Raw genomic sequence first — 19,115 nt, forward strand, 5'->3', positions numbered from 1 at the left:
TTTCTTCCAACCCTTCAGCAATATCTCTCACAAATATATTAAATAAAATGGGCCCCAGTACCGACCCCTGAGGAACCCCACTGCTCACCATCCTTTCCTCTGAGCGGATTCCATTTACCACCACCCTCTGCCACCTGTCGGTCAACCAGTTTTCTATCCAGTTCACCACTTTCAGTCCTAAGTTCAGCCCTTTCAGCTTATTCACGAGTCTTCTGTGGGGGACCATATCAAAGGCTTTGCTGAAATCGAAGTAGATTACATCTAGCGCACGGCCTTCATCCATTTCTTTTGTCACCCAGTCAAAGAAGTCAATAAGATTCGTTTGGCAGGATTTTCCTTTTGTAAAGCCATGTTGTCTCAGGTCCTGTATCCTGTTGTCTTCTAGAAAGTTAATCATCCTTTCTTTCAGCAGCAACTCCATTATTTATCCTACCACCGACGTGAGACTTACCGGTCTGTAGTTTCCCACTTCTTCCCTGTCTCCACTTTGTGAAGAGGGACCACATCTGCTTGTCTCCAATCTCAAGGAACCTCTCCTGTCTCTAAAGATATATTAAATAAATCTTTAAGAGGTCCTGCCAGGACCTCTCTGAGCTCCCTCAGTATCTTGGGATGTATCCCATCCGGCCCCATAGCTTTGTCTACGTTCAGATTCTCAAGCTGCTTATAAACTCTTTCTTCCATAAACAGCGCAGTATCCACTCCATTCCCAGATATTCCTTCGGCAGTCAACCGTGGTCCTTCACCAGGATTTTCCTCCATGAACACTGAAGAGAAGTAATTGTTTAGCACATTCGCTTTATCCTCCTCACTTTCCACATAACCATTCTCATTATCTTTCAGTCTCGCAATTCCATTCCTATCTTTTCTCCTTTCTCCAGTATATCTGAAAAAGGTTTTGTCACCTCTCTTTACATCTTTAGCCATTTTTTTCTTTCACTAGCCGTATTTCCTTCTTCACTTCTTTGAGTTTAATCTGATCTTTTCCGTGATCTTCTTGTTGCGTTCTTTTGTATTTCTTGAACAAAGCCTCTTTGCTCTTATTTTTTCAGCTACTTGGTTGGAGAACCATATAGGCTTCCAGTTTCTCTTTGCTTTGCTTACTTTCCTCGTGCAAAGATCAGTCGCCATATTTATAGCAGCCTTCAGCTTTGACCACTGATGTTCTACTTCTCCTACGCCTTCCCACTCCAACAGCTCCTTTTTCAGGTATTCCCCCATTATATCAAAATCAGTACGTCTGAAATCCAGTACTTTTAGTTTTGTGCGTCCACACTCCGCCTTCGCACTTATATCAATCCATATCGTGTGATGATCACTATTACATAGGTGGGCACCCACCCAGATATTAGAAACACTTCCTCCATTCGTGAGCACTAGATCCAGCATCGACCCTTCCCTCGTGGGTTCAGTCACCATTTGTCTGAGCAAGGCACTTTGACAGGTGTCCAAAATCTCCCTACTTCTTTCCGATTCTGCAGATGGTACGTTCCAATCCACATCAGACAAGTTGAAATCTCCCAACAGTAGCACCTCCTCTTTCATACCAATCTTCCGAATATCCTCTATCAGATCCTTAGCTTCTCCACTTGTGCTGGAGGTCTGTAGATAACCCCCGTGTGGATACAGGTTCCATCTTCTCTTTCCAGGACGATCCATAAAGCTTCTTCCTTTCCCCAGGTGCCCCGCATTTCAGTCGCTCTGATATTGTCTCTCACATACAGCGCCACTCCTCCACCCCTTCGGCCCTCTCTATCCTTTCTAAAAAGATTATAGCCCGGTATAGTCACATCCCATTCATGGGAATCATTGACCCATGTTTGTGTAATAGCAACAATATCCAAGTTTTCTTCAAACATTAGGGCTTGCAAGTCTTGAACCTTTTTACCTAGGCTACGAGCATTTGTGCTCATTGCTTTCCATCTGCATAGTGAGTTTAGGTGGTTTTCTATATTTAGATGACCTTGTCCTCTGCCATCAAGTTTATTCTGGGAGTGGCGTAGTGCTCAGGCACAATTCTCCCGCACTTCTACCCCATGATCAGAGATAATTGCGCTGCTTAAATTTGCATGCATTATCTCTGATCATAGGTCTAATAGCACCCCGTGCTGTTCCAGCGCTATTTTAGAGCACTCAGGGCCGTGCTAGGTAAGCGGGGTAAGCAAGGCAGGGGGGTGCCTGCCTTCGAGGGGCGCCGCTGCCCTGGCCTCCGCTCACTTGCAAAATCTTTTACCTGAAGTTGCAATTCTCCTATCTCCCCTCCTTTTCATGGCAAACAGGAAGTGAAACCAACACAGCAGTACTCACTGACGCAGGCAGGCTCTTTAAGTTATTTGAGAAAATGCAACCAGATTGCTATATATGCTTTGGTTTGGGGATAACTCCTCACTCAGGGTGAGCTTCAGAGCTTGAACAGTATTCAAATTAAAGAGAACCTGAAATTTTAAAAGTGCTAAAAATAAGCTTTAAAAGTATTTGCATTAAATCTAATTGCAGAATTCAGGTGCTGGGAGTCTGTACTTGGTTGCCATATGCTCAGATTTGTTTAAATCATATGCAAATTAGTCCATTTTTGGGAGGTTCTCATTTGCATATTTATGATTAAAAAATGATGGAAATATTTACAGCCTTAATGTTAGGTCATGGCTCTGATCAAAAGTGTGAAGTTTGATCCAAAAACGAAGGGTTTATCTAGTGTTTTTCACTAACAATTCCCATGAGTGTCTGTATGTTAATCTGCATTCAAATAGAGCTCTCTGATTGGATGATCAGCTTCTGTTAGAAATCTGCCGGGAAGGGAACAGAGTGAGACAGCAACTGACCGTCGGTTTGGCCAAGAGAGACATGCAGCTGTGCTAGGCTTTTATTGCAATAAAGCCTTTATGAATTTGTGGCCTTTACTGCAGTTTACCTTAATTATGTCTCCTTGAGGAATAGTTCAGTTTTATGGAAAAATCACTGATTTGTGTGATTTTCCTCACATAAATTTGCTACTTTAAAATTGCTTAAGAGCTCATCTGCATGATTCTCCAGCTCATTAGCTATTTTGCATAGTTTTTGCAAATGGATTCACAAACTCAAAATTATGCATCGAGACCCAGCAAATAGCCCATGCAAATTAAAGAAATGCAATTATGTTCGCTATTAGCCATTTTCCATACATACATCAACCTCTTTATCAACATCATATTCTAAGTGTCTATTTTTTTTTTATGAAACTTGATAGAATTTAAGACAGGTGCAAATTCTGATTTAGGGAAGTGTGGAGGACAAATTGCTAAAGGCAAGATTGAATACTCTGTACTGGATCATCAACATTTTAGGACCTTGAAGTTTAAAGTGAAGTAAAGTCAGCAGAAGATAAAGAGTAGAGTATTGGTAATACTAGGAATGCAGATAGATTGTACTGTAAAATTAAACAACTTGAGGTTTAGTAAGTACAGAATTCATATTTACAAAGGATAGTTACAGAAGAAGAAATAGAACCCAAATACAAGAAATGAAGTACTAACAAGAAGGTGGATAATATTACAAAATAGAGCAAACATGGATGAATCAAGTAGATGATTCTCCCATGAACAGCAGATTATTAATGAACAACTGACTTAAAAATTATGTTACCACAGTAGCCTGTCATGACAGGAAACAGTTTAGAAATGTTAGTACATTAGTTACTAAAAAATGTACAATTTAGAAAATAATCCCTTATGGAAAACACCTATCAATTGAAGTACTGCATTTATATGTACTTTTTATTACCTCATGTTCAAGAATATGTACTTAGGAGTGGCCTAGTGGTTAGGGTGGTGGACTTTGGTCTTGGGGAACTGAGGACCTGAGTTTGATTCCTGGCACAGGCAGCTCCTTGTGACTCTGGGCAAGTCACTTAACCCTCCATTGCTGCATTGAGCCTGTAGTGCGGGGTACAAATGTAACAAAAAAAAATGATCAATGACGACTACCATTAAGACAATTTATTTTGTTACTAATGTGTTATCTTAGCAAGGATCCCAGTTTATGCAATGAGACCTAAAGACTAATTTTCGAAAGAGAAGGACATCCATCTTTTGACACAAATTGGAAGATGGGTGTCCTCACAGGGTCACCCAAATCAGCATAATCGAAAGCCGATTTTGGGCGTCTCCAACTGTTTTCCGTTGCGGGGATGACCAAAGTTCACGGGGGCGTGTCGGAGGCGTAGTGAAGGCGGGATTTGGGCATGCCTAACACATGGGCATCCTTGACCCATAATGGAAAAAAAGGGCGTACCTGACGAACACTTGGATGACTTTACCTGGTCCTGTTTTTGTTATGACCAAGCCACAAACAGGTGCCCGAACTGACCAGATGACCACTGGAGAGAATTGGGGATGACCCTTTACTCCCCCAGTGGTCACTAACCCCCTCCCACCCTCAAAAAACATCTTTAAAAATATTTTGTGCCAGCCTCAAATGTCATACTCAGGTCCATCGCAGCAGTATGCAGGTCCCTGGAGCAGTGTTAGTGGGTGCAGTGCACTTCAGGCAGGCGGACCCAGGCTCATCCCTCTCCCTACCTGTTACACTTGTGGTGGTAAATGTGAGCCCTCCAAAACCCACCCAAAACCCACTGTACCCACATCTAGGTGTCCTCCTTCACCCGTAAGGGCTATGGTAGTGGTGTACAGTTGTGTACAATTCTGATGGCAATATTTTGGACCAACTGTAAATGGTAGCATTCTTTGACATGGAGACCAAAATAACAAGAATTGCAGTTTGTGTGATAACTAGAGAATGTATAAGGATGTTGAGAGTAGAAAGATGTAATAAAGGTTGCACTGATCTAATGAGATGCAATTTATATAAGGAACATTGAACAACCTTGGAAATCTGCTTGCTAAGTGTAAGTGTGGAATTGAAAATTAATCCAAGAATGCATGTAAAATGAACCTGAGAGACAAGGCAACCATTAAGTAGGATAGGAGAAAACAGAAGTGGCTGATTCGAGGAACGGGAGAATAATATAACTTTAGATTTGTCTGGGTTAAGAACCAGCTTATTTTCTGTAAGCCATGCTGTAATTTGCTTAAGACGGGTGTTAAGTGACTGACAAAATATAATGTTGATTGGCTGGATCTTTAGGACAGAGAATTTGAATGTTGTCTGCATATACATAGGTAGTTTAAGTTGATGGATTGTGCTAGTGTAAGAAGGCTGACCAGGAAAATATTGAAGAGCAATGGAGAAAGAATAGACCCTTGGGGACACCTATTGAAAGGTGAGAAGGGGTGGACTGAGTGTCATTGGAATAGATAGTGTATTGTCTGTTTTCCAGGTAGGAGAGGAACCATTGGTTAACGGAGAGTAGGCTAGACAGCAGAAAGGTCTAGGGAGAGGAGGAGTACTGGTCTAGACTTATCCAGGAAGTTACGAATAATATTGGTGAGGCTCAGTAATGCTATTTCAGTGCTGTGATGTTGGTGAAATCCAGTTTGGTTTGGGTACAGGACATTAGTTTGAATAATGAAATCAGTAAGTTGATAGTGAACAATTTTTTCAACAATCTTGACACGATAAGGAAGGTTGGCTATAGGCCTGTAGTTTGATGTGTCAGTGAAAGACAGTTTGGAATCTTTTATTTTAGGATAAATAGCATTTTTCCAGACTTGAAGCATGAGTCCAGTGATAAGAGACAATGAAACCATAGAATGAAGAAAGGGGAGAAAGGTAGATCAATGTTTTTTAATTAGAGTCGAAGGTAGGGGATCCAGAAGAGTGGTGGTGGATCACATCTAGAACAGTATTTTGGAGAGATTAGCCATAGTAGAGATATGAAAGTGAGATAGAGTGCTAGTAGAGCAGTTAGGATAGAAATTGGGGGATGAAGTAATAGAAGATGGAGAAGGAGTAGGGTGAAGTCCATTATTAAAATGGGCTTGGAAAGTCAGGACTTTAGATTGAAAATGTGTAGCAAGTAATTGTGCTGGTGGGTTGGGTTTGTCCATGTGACTTGAAGAATTTTTGAATGTAGTTAGTGTCTGGTAACCACATCTCTGAATTTAAAAAAAAGGTATACAGAAGGGCCACCAAAATGATAAAGAGGATGGAATGAGGAAAGGCTAAAGAAGTGGCTGATGGAAGATATGATAGAGGTCTAAAAATAATGAGTGGAATGAAACAAGTAGACATGATTCACTTGGTTACTCTTTCCAAAAGAACAAGGACTAGGGGGCATGCCATGGGAATACTTGGCAGTGCATTTAGGGGCCCTTTTACTAAAGGGTGTTGCCACGTGGCAATCCAGAACTACTGCTGGCCCAACGTGGCCACCAGGAGTAGTTCCGCCTCAAGATTGCGCCATTTCCAGTGCTATGGAAAATAATTTAGTAATTTCTAGCACAGCTCTAACCAGGCAGTAATCGGGCAGCAGCACATGCTGCACAGTTACCACCGGGATAACGCGGTAGCCCTTACCACACCTCAATTGGTGGTGGTAAATGCTCCCCCCCACCCTGCATGGCCACGTGGTAAGAATAATCTTACTACATGGCCATGTCTTTTTTAGGGGTATTTTACCTGCTGCGGTAAAAAGGGCCCTGGTGCAAGACAAAAATGGCCCCCACTGCTACTGCAGGGCCCTTTTTATCACAGCTTGGTAAAAGAACACCTTAGAACAAACTGCAGAAAATATTTCTTCACTCAATATATAATTAAGCTCTGGAATTTGTTGCTAGAGAATGTGGTAATAATAGTTAGCGTAGCAGGGTTTACAAAAGGTTTGAACAAGTATCTAAAAGAAACAGTCCATAAACCATTATTAAAGTAGATTTGGGGAAAATCTACTTCTTATTCTGAGATAGTTATCTGACTGTGGCCAGAGTTTCACTATAATCAGCTGTCTCAAGGTGTGAACAACCAATCTACAAAAAAACAAAAATATAACAACCTCAATATAAGTGAGCATATACTTTTTCTCCATATTTTTCTGAGAGAGCTTAACTTTCTTGTGTGTAGATCAGAAATGATGTTCTGAGTAACATCATAATTGAGGCTCTTAAGGAAATTATTCTGTGGCCATGTTTGAAGGATCCCAGTGGTATGAAGATGACTTGTGCTCTAATTAACTGACAAGTACTTTTGTGGTTTTCAACTATATTTTACCCATTGTTGATTTTTGGATCTTTTAGTTTTCACGTATATTATATATGTATATTTTTGTTCACTTTTGCTCACTTGAGGTTGTTATATTATTATTTTTGTTTTTTTGTAGATTGGTTGTTCATGCCTTGAGACAGCTAATTATAGCGAAACTCGGACCACAGTCAGTGTGATTGACTCTGTATATACTTTTGAATCTTCAGCTAAGTTAAAAGCTAAGTGTTTGCTTTTTCTTTCTCTTGTTTGCCACATTTTTGGGGGGATCTATTTAAATCGAACATTCTGTGGAGTTTTAATAAAATTTTGTTTGAAAGGGTTTTTATGCTCATGAAGAGATTTGACCCTGTTTAAGTCTTTTCTACCCTGTTAATGTTTATTGGGTGGAGGCATGAGTGCTGAGGCTTTCCCCCTTTATTACATTTTTTGTACTCCACAGGAATACAGTGCTGAAATAATACTTTGCATATTACACGAGAGAGATTGAAACATAGTTCTGAAATTCCTTTTCAAACTGCAGAGCAGCAGCCAGAGAAGAAGAGCAGAAGGGCTGAGCCTGGAGCAGAGCAGAGAAAGTCACTCTACTTCCTAATCCATCCTCTCTTCTCCTGTCACTCTTGCCCTTGGCTCTACAAGACCCTCCATTGACTTCACAGTCCCACTTCCTTTTTGCAAACAAATTAAGCCCTCTTGTCTGGTCCCTACTGTTTTTCTCTGCTGGAACAGTGATTTCCCAATTGGCTTACTTTTCAAGATCTCAGCAGCCACTCTCTTTAGCTGACTTCACTAATTCAGAACCTCAGAAGTTAACTACTTCAATTCTGATATCCAGAGAAAAAATAACACAACTAAAAGCTTAAAGCTGAAAAGAAAACAGGCTTTTGCGAGAACAAATAGAACTTTAGGCATTCTTTTTTTTTTTTCAGATTGATATTTAAAAGCAGTTGGGGTGAAGTTATCAAAGTGTGCTACTGTTAAGTCATGCTATTTTACCACAAGTCAGGTTATTCTGCCTAAAATGGGACCCGGTGCTAAAATAATTGTGATAAAATAACTCCCCTCTTATTCTGTTATTGTTATTGATGAGGGCTGTGGTGAAATGATGAATTTTCCAGCATATGAATTATAAGAATATTTCATGAAGTGTTGTTCTCTGGGCTCTGATTGGCCAAGGAGCTCAAATTCAGCTAAGGTGTACTGGCTTTTTCTCCAGTCTTAGCCAGGTAGAAGAGAGAGAGAAAGATCTCTTTGCTGAGGCCTTATGCACAGTTATATTTCATAACTTGTGAGCAGCTATATGTCCTGAATTCCCCAGGTACTATTTAGATAGTAAACAAATGTTTAGATAGTGTTATAATTGATCCATATTTCAGTTATCTGTTATTGTTTGCTGATTGCACTTTTTCTGTTCATTGTTCTAATTTCTAGACCTAGTCTGCACTAGTCCTTAGTGGAGCACATGATCTGCTGTGGGAGGTAATGGTGCTGGGGCCTCTTGATAACAGTGATCATAATATGATCGGACTTGATATTAGCTTTGAAGTAAGTATACATAGGAAATCAAATACGTTAGCGTTTAACTTTAAAAAAGGAGACTATGATAAAATGAGAAGAACGGTGAAAAGAAAACTTAGAGGAGCAACTGTGAGGGTCAAAAATTTACATCAGGCATGGATGCTGTTCAAAAACACCATCCTGGAAGCCCAGGCCAAATATATTCCGCATTTTAAAAAAGGAGGACGGAAGACCAAACGACAGCCGGCGTGGTTAAAAAGTGAGGTGAAGGAAGCTATTAGAGCTAAAAGAAAATCCTTCAGAAAATGGAAAAAGGAACCGACTGAAAATAATAGGAGATAGCATAAGGAATGTCAAGCCAAATGCAAAGCGCTGATAAGGAAGGCTAAGAGGGACTTTGAAAAAAAGATTGCGTCGGAGGCAAAAACACATAGTAATTTTTTTAGGTATATTAAAAGCAGAAAGCCGGCAAAAGAATCGGTTGGACCGCTAGATGACCGAGTGGTAAAAGGGGCGATCAGGGAAGACAAAGCCGTAGCAGAGAGATTAAATGAGTTCTTTGCTTCGGTCTTCACCGAGGAAGATTTGGGTGGGATACCGGTGCCGGAAATGGTATTCGAAGCTGACGAGTCAGAGAAACTTAATGAATTCTCTGTAAACCTGGAGGATGTAATGGGGCAGTTCTATAAACTGAAGAGTAGCAAATCTCCTGGACTGGATGGTATTCATCCCAGAGTACAGACAGAACTGAAAAATGAGCTTGCGGAGCTATTATTAGAAATATGTAATTTATCCTTAAAATCGAGTGTGGTACCGAAAGATTGTAGGGTGGCCAATGTAACGCCGGTTTTTAAAAAAGGTTCCAGAGGAGATCCAGGAAATTATAGACCGATGAGTCTGACGTCGGTGCCGGGCAAAATGGTAGAGACTATTATCAAGAACAAAATTACAGACCATATTCAAAAGCATGGATTAATGAGACAAAGTCAACATGGATTTAGCGAAGGGAAATCTTACCTCACCAATCTACTACATTTCTTTGAAGGGGTGAACAAACATGTGGATAAAGGTGAGCCGGTTGATATTGGGTATCTGGATTTTCAGAAGGCATTTGAGAAAGTACCTCATGAAAGACTCCAGAGGAAATTGGAGAGTCATGGAATAGTAGGTAGTGTTCTATTGTGGATTAAAAATTGGTTAAAAGATAGAAAACAGAGAGTACGGTTAAATGGTCAGTATTCTCAATGGAGAAGGGTAGTTAGTGGGGTTCCCCAGGGGTCTGTGCTGGGACAGCTGCTTTTTAACTATTTATAAATGACCTAGAGATGGGAGTAACTAGTGAGGTAATTAAATTTGCTGATGACACAAAGAGGGGCATAATCGAACGGCGCCGGCCATCTATATGGCCGGCCATCTTTGGGGCCGGCTCTGCAAAGGGTCGGAGCCAACTGTATTATCGAAAAAGATGGCCGGCCATCTTTTCTTTCAATAATACGGTTGGGGCCGGCTAAATCTCAATATTTAGGTCAAATGTTGAGATCGCCGGGTTTTACAGATGGCTGGCTTCGGTTTTCGGTCATAATGGAAACCGGGCCCGGCTATATGAAACCCAGCGAAATGCAAGTCCTTTGGTCGTGGGAGGAGCCAGCATTTGTAGTGCATTGGTACCCCTCACATGCCAGGACACCAACCGGGCACCCTGTCACGGTAGCAGCTAACGAAAACAGAATGCAAATGATCTACAGGCTATTATAATGAGCTAATTAGGAGATTCACAGCTGTTTTCTGACCCCATGCACCGTGGAAAAAACAGGAGATCTACACCCCTCGTTGGGGCTGCGTGGGACCCATGCAGTGAAGGACACCCACACTGTTGGGATACGGTACTTCTGGATGTTTAGATCTTGCTGATCAGTTATGCTATGACTTACTTGTTCTGGAGTGCTGTATTTTGTGATGCTGTTTTGATAAATGTTCAATAAAGACTTCATACAACTTAAAAAAGTGGAAAAAAAATCCAAGTGCTTGTCAGGGACATCCTTTTATTTTTTTTGCACAGCCACCTCTGGATTGGACATGCGCTTTTTTTGCCGGCCACCTCTGAATTATAACCTCTGAATTACAAGACGGGTATTCTAACCACTTGGCCACAGCTCCACATAATTGGATGTCCCTCCCTTTTGATTATGCCCCTTCAAGTCTCTCTCAGCCAATCACAGCGCATTTAGCTGTCTGTGAGTGGCTGAGAGAGACCCCTGTCTGTGATTGGCTGAGAGAGACCTGAAGGGGCATAATCAAAAGGGAGGAACATCCACGTAAGTAGAGCTGTGGTAAGGGGAGGTTATCCCCGATTCCCTCCAGTGGTCATTTGGTCAGTTGGGGCTCCTTTTTGAAGCTTGGTCGTGAAAAAAAGGGACCAAGTAAAACCGGCGAAATGCTCGTCAAGGCCGGCTTTATTTTTTCCATTATCGGGCGAAGCCGGCCATCTCAAGAGCACGCCCCATCCTGCCCCACCCCGCCTTCACTACCCTACCGACACGCCCCCTTGAAATTTCACCGGCTCCGCGATGGAAAGCAGTTGAAGCCGGCCAAAATCGGCTTTCGATTATACCCATTTGGCTGGTTTCAGGAGATCGCCGGAAGATGGACGGTGATCTCTTTCGAAAATGAGCTGGAAAGTTATTCAAACCCACTCCCTCAATCAACCAACCCAGGCCTCCTTCTCCTCTTTTCCTAATATCACCGAAGAAGAAACCGCCCATTTTCTTTCCTCCTTGAAATGCACCACCTGTTCCTCTGATCCCATCCCCACCAACTTACTAAACGCCATCTCTCCTACTGTCACCCCCCATCTGTCATATCCTCAACCTCTCTCTCTCCACTGCAACTGTCCCCGACACCTTCAAGCATGCTGTAGTCACACCACTCCTTAAAAAACCATCACTATACCCTACCTGTCCTTCCAACTACCGCCCCATCTCCCTCCTACCCTTCCTCTCCAAGATACTTGAACGTGCCGTTCACAGCCGCTGCCTTGATCTTCTCTCCTCTCATGCCATCCTCAATCCGCTTCAATCCGGTTTTCGCCTTGTACACTCAACAGAAACGGCACTCACTAAAGTCTGTAATGACCTGTTCCTTGCTAAATCCAAAGGTCACTACTCCATCCTCATCCTCCTTGACCTATCCGCCGCTTTTGACACTGTCATTCATAATTTACTTCATGCCACACTGTCCTCTTTTGGGTTCCAGGGCTCTGTTCTCTCCTGGTTCTCCTCCTATCTCTCCCACCGTACCTTCAGTGTCCCGTTCCGGGCCCTTACCTGGGGTTCCGCGGGCCGGAGCGGGAGGCTGAAGCGCCCGAGGAATCCGGGCCAACCAGGGAGGGCTGCCACGGGGATCGCCGTGACCGCAAGTTGCTCCGAGGCCGGCGACCCCAAGGAACTAACGCCGGCCTCGGAGAAGGAGATCCGCCGGCCAAGATGGCGGCGCCGGCGTCGACGCCCCCCTCGCGGCAGCAGCACCCGAGAGGAGGCTCCGCCCACTCGCGCCGGATTGGCGCATCCACGTAGGAACTCCGCCCATCGGATGGGAGGGCCAATCCGGGACCCGCTGCCGGCCTGGGCGGCGAGGATTGGTTCCAGCTGTTCTCCAAGCCAGGTCGAGCGGGGAATTTAAACGGAAGCACGGAGAGGATCCAGTGCTTCCGTTTTCGTGTTTGAAGCCATCCTGTTACTTTTGCCAAGCTTGTGTGGATTCCTCGTAGAGGCTAGCCGTCCTGCTAGCCATTTGCCAAGCCTGTGTTAGTTCCTCGTGGAGGCTAGCCGTCCTGCTAGCCATTTGCCAAGTCTGTGTTGTTCCTCGAAGAGGCTAGCCGTCCTGCTAGCCATTTGCCAAGTCTGTGTTGTTCCTCGAAGAGGCTAGCCGTCCTGCTAGCCATTTGCCAAGCCTGTGTTTGTTCCTCGTGGAGGCTAGCCGTCCTGCTAGCCATTTGCCAAGTCTGTGTTGTTCCTCGAAGAAGCTAGCCGTCCTGCTAGCCATTTGCCAAGCCTGTGTTTGTTCCTCGTGGAGGCTAGCCGTCCTGCTAGCCAATTGCCAAGTCTGTGTTTGTTCCTCGAAGAAGCTAGCCGTCCTGCTAGCCATTTGCCAAGCCTGTGTTTGTCCCTCGTAGAGGCTAGCCGTCCTGCTAGCGATTTCCAAGACTGTGTCTGTCCTTCGTGGAGGCCAGCCGGCCTGCAAAGCTGTTTCCTAGACTGTACTTGCCCTCGGCTAGTCGCCTAGTCAGGTCAACCGTCACCCCGTGGTTCCAGCAGTCCTGCTGGCCGCCAGCAGCTGAGGGCTCAACCCTCGGTGAACGGCGGTCGCCGCGGGTGAAGAGTCGGGGTGCGCGGTGATCTCCTGGGACTAGTGAAGCTCGGGAGAACTCAAGAGCTCACCTACCTCAGAGTGGCATCAGGGCCGCGACAGAAAACGGAAGCCATGAGCTCGCCGACGCAACCTGATCTACGGGACCTGGCTAAGGTACTCCAGCAGCAACAGGAACAGCTTAATGCCCTATCCGGGGCTCTCCAGAATGTTTGCTCCCAACTCTCCACGCTCCAGGTACAGAACCAGGCCGCTGCGGTCCCAGAGGCCGTAGCGGCTCCCCGTATGGGAGGGTTCCGCGTGGGACCTCGGTTCCCTGAGCCAGCACGATACGATGGGAACCCGGAGGGTTGTCGGGGGTTCCTTCATCAGTGCAATCTAGCCTTCCGGATGCAACCGGAGGCTTTTGCTTCGGATCAGAGTAAGGTTGGTTACGTCATGGGCCTTTGTACGGGGAAGGCCCGGGACTGGGTGGTCCCTCTGGACGACCAGCATGACCCCATTTTGGGGGATTATAGCGAATTTCAGCGCCTGTTCCGGATGGTGTTCGATATTCCGGGACGACCCTCCTCCGTGGCATCCGAGCTGCTCCGGATTCGTCAAGGGGAGGGGACAGTGGCCGACTATGCCATCCGGTTTCGTACTTTAGCCGCTGAGCTGCGGTGGGATCCGGAGTCCTTGACGGCCATTTTTAGAGAGGGGTTACACGAACGAATCAAGGATGAATTGGCGGGACGGGAGACTCCTGGGTCTCTGGATGTCCTCATATCCCTCTGTATCCGGGTGGACACCCGATTCCAAGAGCGGGCCAGAGACCGGGTGGAGCGGCAGAAGTGGGGACGAGGTTCCGCCAGGACGAGCAAGGGGCCGGCGCCCCGTCAGGTGAACCGGGACTCTGCAGAGCCCGGGGAGGAGCCCATGGTGTTGGGCCGACAACGGTTGAACCCTGCCGAGAGACAGCACCGACAGTCTAAGGGACTGTGCTTCTACTGTGGGCAGGCTGGGCATTTCATCCGGACTTGCTCCCTCCGGTCGGGAAATGCGCTCCCCAAGGCACCCTGAGGGGAGGGTTCTTGGGGCACTCTGCTCCCCTACCAGAGACCTTGCTCATCCTATCAGTGACCTTACGGTGGCAAGAGACCCAGGTTCAGACCCGAGCCCTGGTGGACTCAGGGTCTGGGGGTAACTTTATTGGGCTCGAACTGTTGCAGCAGATGGGATGGCCCACGCTGCCCCGCAAGCCGATCCTGCGGATAACCTCCATCCAGGGCACTACTCTTCCCCAGCCGGTCACTGAGATTACGCCTATGTTGGGTCTGCAGGTAGGGGAGGGTCATCGGGAGGAGGCCGAGTTCCTAGTATTACCCCGGACCATCCACCCGGTAGTTCTGGGCTTGCCTTGGCTACGACACCACAACCCGGTAATCGACTGGGCCAGGGGAGAGATTCAAGTTTGGGGCAAGACCTGCCAGGAGACCTGCTGTAAGGACCGGGGTGGTAGCTGTCCGGCCTTAAATTCGTTGCCCGGGGAGGGAACCGATGAATTGGGCTCCCTGCCTCTGGAGTATAGAGACTTTGCTGATGTGTTTAGTTCCAAGGAGGCGGAGGTATTACCCCCACACCGGCCTTTTGACTGTGCCATTAATCTGAAGACCGATACAGTTCCTCCCCGGGGTCGCCCGTACAAATTGTCCCGAGGGGAGGTCAAGGCGATGCGAGAGTATGTCCACGAGAATCTCCGGAAGGGGTTCATCCAACCGTCGACTTCCCCAGCCGGGGCGGGGTTTTTCTTTGTCACCAAGAAGGATGGGACCTTGAGACCTTGTATAGACTATCGGGGATTAAATGCCATCACCGTGAAGGACCGGTTCCCGTTACCCCTGATTCCCGAGCTCTTGGACCGTCTGCAGGGAGCTCAGATCTTCACGAAGTTGGACTTACGGGGAGCCTACAATCTAGTACGAATCCGATCAGGGGACGAATGGAAGACGGCCTTCAATACCCATGAGGGTCATTTTGAATATCGGGTAATGCCATTCGGACTATGTAATGCCCCTGCGGTGTTTCAACGGCTCATCAATAGTGTCCTAGAAGAATTGCTCAATTCCACGGTGATCGTATATCTGGATGATATCCTAATCTACTCTAAGGACCCCAAGGAGCATCCGGGGCATGTCCGTGCGGTGCTGGACCGCTTACGCCAAGCCCATCTATTCGCGAAGTTAAGTAAGTGCGCGTTCCATCAACGATCGCTACCTTTCTTGGGGCATATCTTACTTCCAGGGGGGTTAAAGATGGAACCAGACAAACTCCGGGCCATTCGCGAATGGCCGCAACCGAAGGGTCTGAAGGCCTTACAACGATTCCTGGGGTTTGCTAATTACTATCGCCAGTTTATCCCACAGTATTCCCGGTTGACCATCCCGCTGACGGAGCTCACCCGTAAGGACGCTAGGGTCCGGGATTGGCCACTAGAGGCGCAGGCGGCGTTCCAGCAGGTCAAAGAGGCTTTTGAATCCGCGCCTATTCTTCTAACCCCCGATCCTGAGAAGCCATTCACGGTGGAGGTGGACGCGTCCGCTTTAGGGGCCGGGGCAGTCATTTCCCAGATCAACCCCGAGGGCCGGCGTCAACCGTGCTCCTTCTTCTCACGCAAATTCTCTCCAGCCGAACGGAATTATACAGTTGGAGACAGAGAACTCTTGGCCTTGAAACTCGCACTGCAAGAGTGGAGGCATTTACTGGAGGGAGCAGAACACCGGTTCACGGTTATCACGGACCATAAAAACCTCCTATACCTTCAAGAGGCCCAGCGGTTGAATCCCCGACAGGCCCGGTGGTCATTATTCTTTTCTCGGTTCCATTTTCAACTAGTATTCCGAGCGGCTTCCCAGAACACCCCGGCAGATGCACTCTCCCGGGCCTTTGAAATCCCCGAGGATACTCAGGAGACTCAACCTATGTTAGATCCCGCTTGTCTCAGTACGGCCACAGGGGAGGTTGCCCCGGTTAAAAAATTCGTGGTGGCCGCCGACCGGAGAAGAGTGTTGCAATGGGGACACGCGTCTAAGTACGCGGGACACTTCGGGTTCCACAAGACCCTCCAGTTCATCGCGAGGCAATATCGATGGCCACAAATGAGACGAGATATCTTCCAGTTTGTTACCTCGTGCCCAGTATGTGCCCGAACCAAGCCAGTAGGAGGACCCCCTGTGGGAGACCTACAACCTTTACCCATACCGACCAGTCCTTGGTCGGAGATTTCCATGGATTTCATCACCGATTTACCTCGTTCCCAGGGTCAGACTGTGATCTGGGTGGTGATAGATCGATTCTCTAAGATGGCTCACTTTGTTCCCTTCACAAGCGTCCCGACAGCAGCAGCTCTAGCTCAAGCCTTCATCCACCACATCTTTCGACTACATGGACTACCCATTCGGGTCATTAGTGATCGAGGGCCTCAATTCACCTCTCGCTTCTGGAGAGGATTATGCAAAGCCTTGGGGATGGAGAATCATTTCTCATCCGCGTACCATCCGCAGACCAACGGCCTGGTTGAAAGATTAAACCAAACTCTGAAAAACTTCTTAAGAGCTTTTGTCAACCAACGACAAGACAACTGGGTCTCGCTACTTCCATGGGCCGAGTTCGCTTATAACCAAAGTGACCACTCCTCCTCAGGACAGTCCCCGTTTTTCCTGGTGTATGGACGACATCCACGGCTTCCAGGGCCATTCCCGACTACCGCCATGACACCAGCTGGGGACCAGGTAGTAGCCGACCTACAGAAGGTCTGGAGGATAGCTAGAGAACAATTACAGAAAACCGCGATTAAGGACAAGCGCTTTGCGGATCGCCACCGGCGGCCCGCTCCCGTGCTTCACCCTGGACAAAGGGTATGGTTAAGCACGAAACACCTGAGAATCCCAGGACCCTCCCGAAGGCTAGGACAGAGATACGCGGGACCCTATGCGATCCAAGAACGAATTGGACCCGTAACATATCGATTACGCCTACCCGCCACCCTACGAGTGCATAACGCCTTCCACATCTCACTCCTCAAGAGGTTTCAAGAGTCCAGGTGGCACCCGCCTCCCGTCCCGGAGAAAGATCTCCAGGTGTCTCCAGAACCGGAGTTCGAGGTAGAAGAAATTCTTGACTCCAAGTGGCGGCGGGGAAGACTGTATTATTTGTTGTCATGGAGATCTTTTGGTCCCGAAGATAATTCCTGGGAACCCGTGGCTAATGTTCATGCTCCCAAATTGGTCAAAGCCTTCCACGCCCGATATCCGTCCAAACCCGGCCCCCGGAGGAGGGGGTCGTCCGGGGAGGATACTGTCCCGTTCCGGGCCCTTACCTGGGGTTCCGCGGGCCGGAGCGGGAGGCTGAAGCGCCCGAGGAATCCGGGCCAACCAGGGAGGGCTGCCACGGGGATCGCCGCGACCGCAAGTTGCTCCGAGGCCGGCGACCCCAAGGAACTAACGCCGGCCTCGGAGAAGGAGATCCGCCGGCCAAGATGGCGGCGCCGGCGTCGACGCCCCCCTCGCGGCAGCAGCACCCGAGAGGAGGCTCCGCCCACTCGCGCCGGATTGGCGCATCCACGTAGGAACTCCGCCCATCGGATGGGAGGGCCAATCCGGGACCCGCTGCCGGCCTGGGCGGCGAGGATTGGTTCCAGCTGTTCTCCAAGCCAGGTCGAGCGGGGAATTTAAACGGAAGCACGGAGAGGATCCAGTGCTTCCGTTTTCGTGTTTGAAGCCATCCTGTTACTTTTGCCAAGCTTGTGTGGATTCCTCGTAGAGGCTAGCCGTCCTGCTAGCCATTTGCCAAGCCTGTGTTAGTTCCTCGTGGAGGCTAGCCGTCCTGCTAGCCATTTGCCAAGTCTGTGTTGTTCCTCGAAGAGGCTAGCCGTCCTGCTAGCCATTTGCCAAGTCTGTGTTGTTCCTCGAAGAGGCTAGCCGTCCTGCTAGCCATTTGCCAAGCCTGTGTTTGTTCCTCGTGGAGGCTAGCCGTCCTGCTAGCCATTTGCCAAGTCTGTGTTGTTCCTCGAAGAAGCTAGCCGTCCTGCTAGCCATTTGCCAAGCCTGTGTTTGTTCCTCGTGGAGGCTAGCCGTCCTGCTAGCCAATTGCCAAGTCTGTGTTTGTTCCTCGAAGAAGCTAGCCGTCCTGCTAGCCATTTGCCAATCCTGTGTTTGTCCCTCGTAGAGGCTAGCCGTCCTGCTAGCGATTTCCAAGACTGTGTCTGTCCTTCGTGGAGGCCAGCCGGCCTGCAAAGCTGTTTCCTAGACTGTACTTGCCCTCGGCTAGTCGCCTAGTCAGGTCAACCGTCACCCCGTGGTTCCAGCAGTCCTGCTGGCCGCCAGCAGCTGAGGGCTCAACCCTCGGTGAACGGCGGTCGCCGCGGGTGAAGAGTCGGGGTGCGCGGTGATCTCCTGGGACTAGTGAAGCTCGGGAGAACTCAAGAGCTCACCTACCTCAGAGTGGCATCAGGGCCGCGACATTCAGAGTACATTCACATGGATCTTCCTCCACCCCCATCCTGCTCTCTGTTGGAGTTCCTCAGGGATCGGTCCTTGGACCCCTTCTTTTTTCAATCTACACCTCTTCCCTGGGCTCATTGATCTCATCTCATGGTTTCCAATATCATCTTTATGCTGATGACACCCAGCTTTATCTCTCCACACCAGACATCACTGCGGAAACCCAGGCCAAAGTATCAGCCTGCTTATCCGACATTGCCGCCTGGATGTCCAACTGCCACCTGAAACTGAACATGGCCAAAACCGAGCTTATTGTCTTTCCACCCAAACCCACTTCTCCTCTCCCTCCACTCTCTTTCAGTCGATAACACCCTCATCCTCCCCGTCTCATCTGCCTGCAACCTCGGAGTCATCATCGACTCCTCCCTCTCCTTCTCTGTGCATATCCAGCAGACAGCCAAGACCTGTCGCTTCTTTCTCTATAACATCAGCAGAATTCGCCCTTTCCTCTCCGAGCACACCACCCGAACTCTCATCCACTCTCTCATTACCTCTTGCCTTGACTACTGCAACCTACTCCTCACTGGCCTCCCACTTAACCATCTATCCCCCCTTCAATCT

The sequence above is a fragment of the Microcaecilia unicolor genome, chromosome 1 (genome assembly GCF_901765095.1).
Source record: "Microcaecilia unicolor chromosome 1, aMicUni1.1, whole genome shotgun sequence".
Lineage (NCBI taxonomy): Eukaryota > Metazoa > Chordata > Amphibia > Gymnophiona > Siphonopidae > Microcaecilia > Microcaecilia unicolor.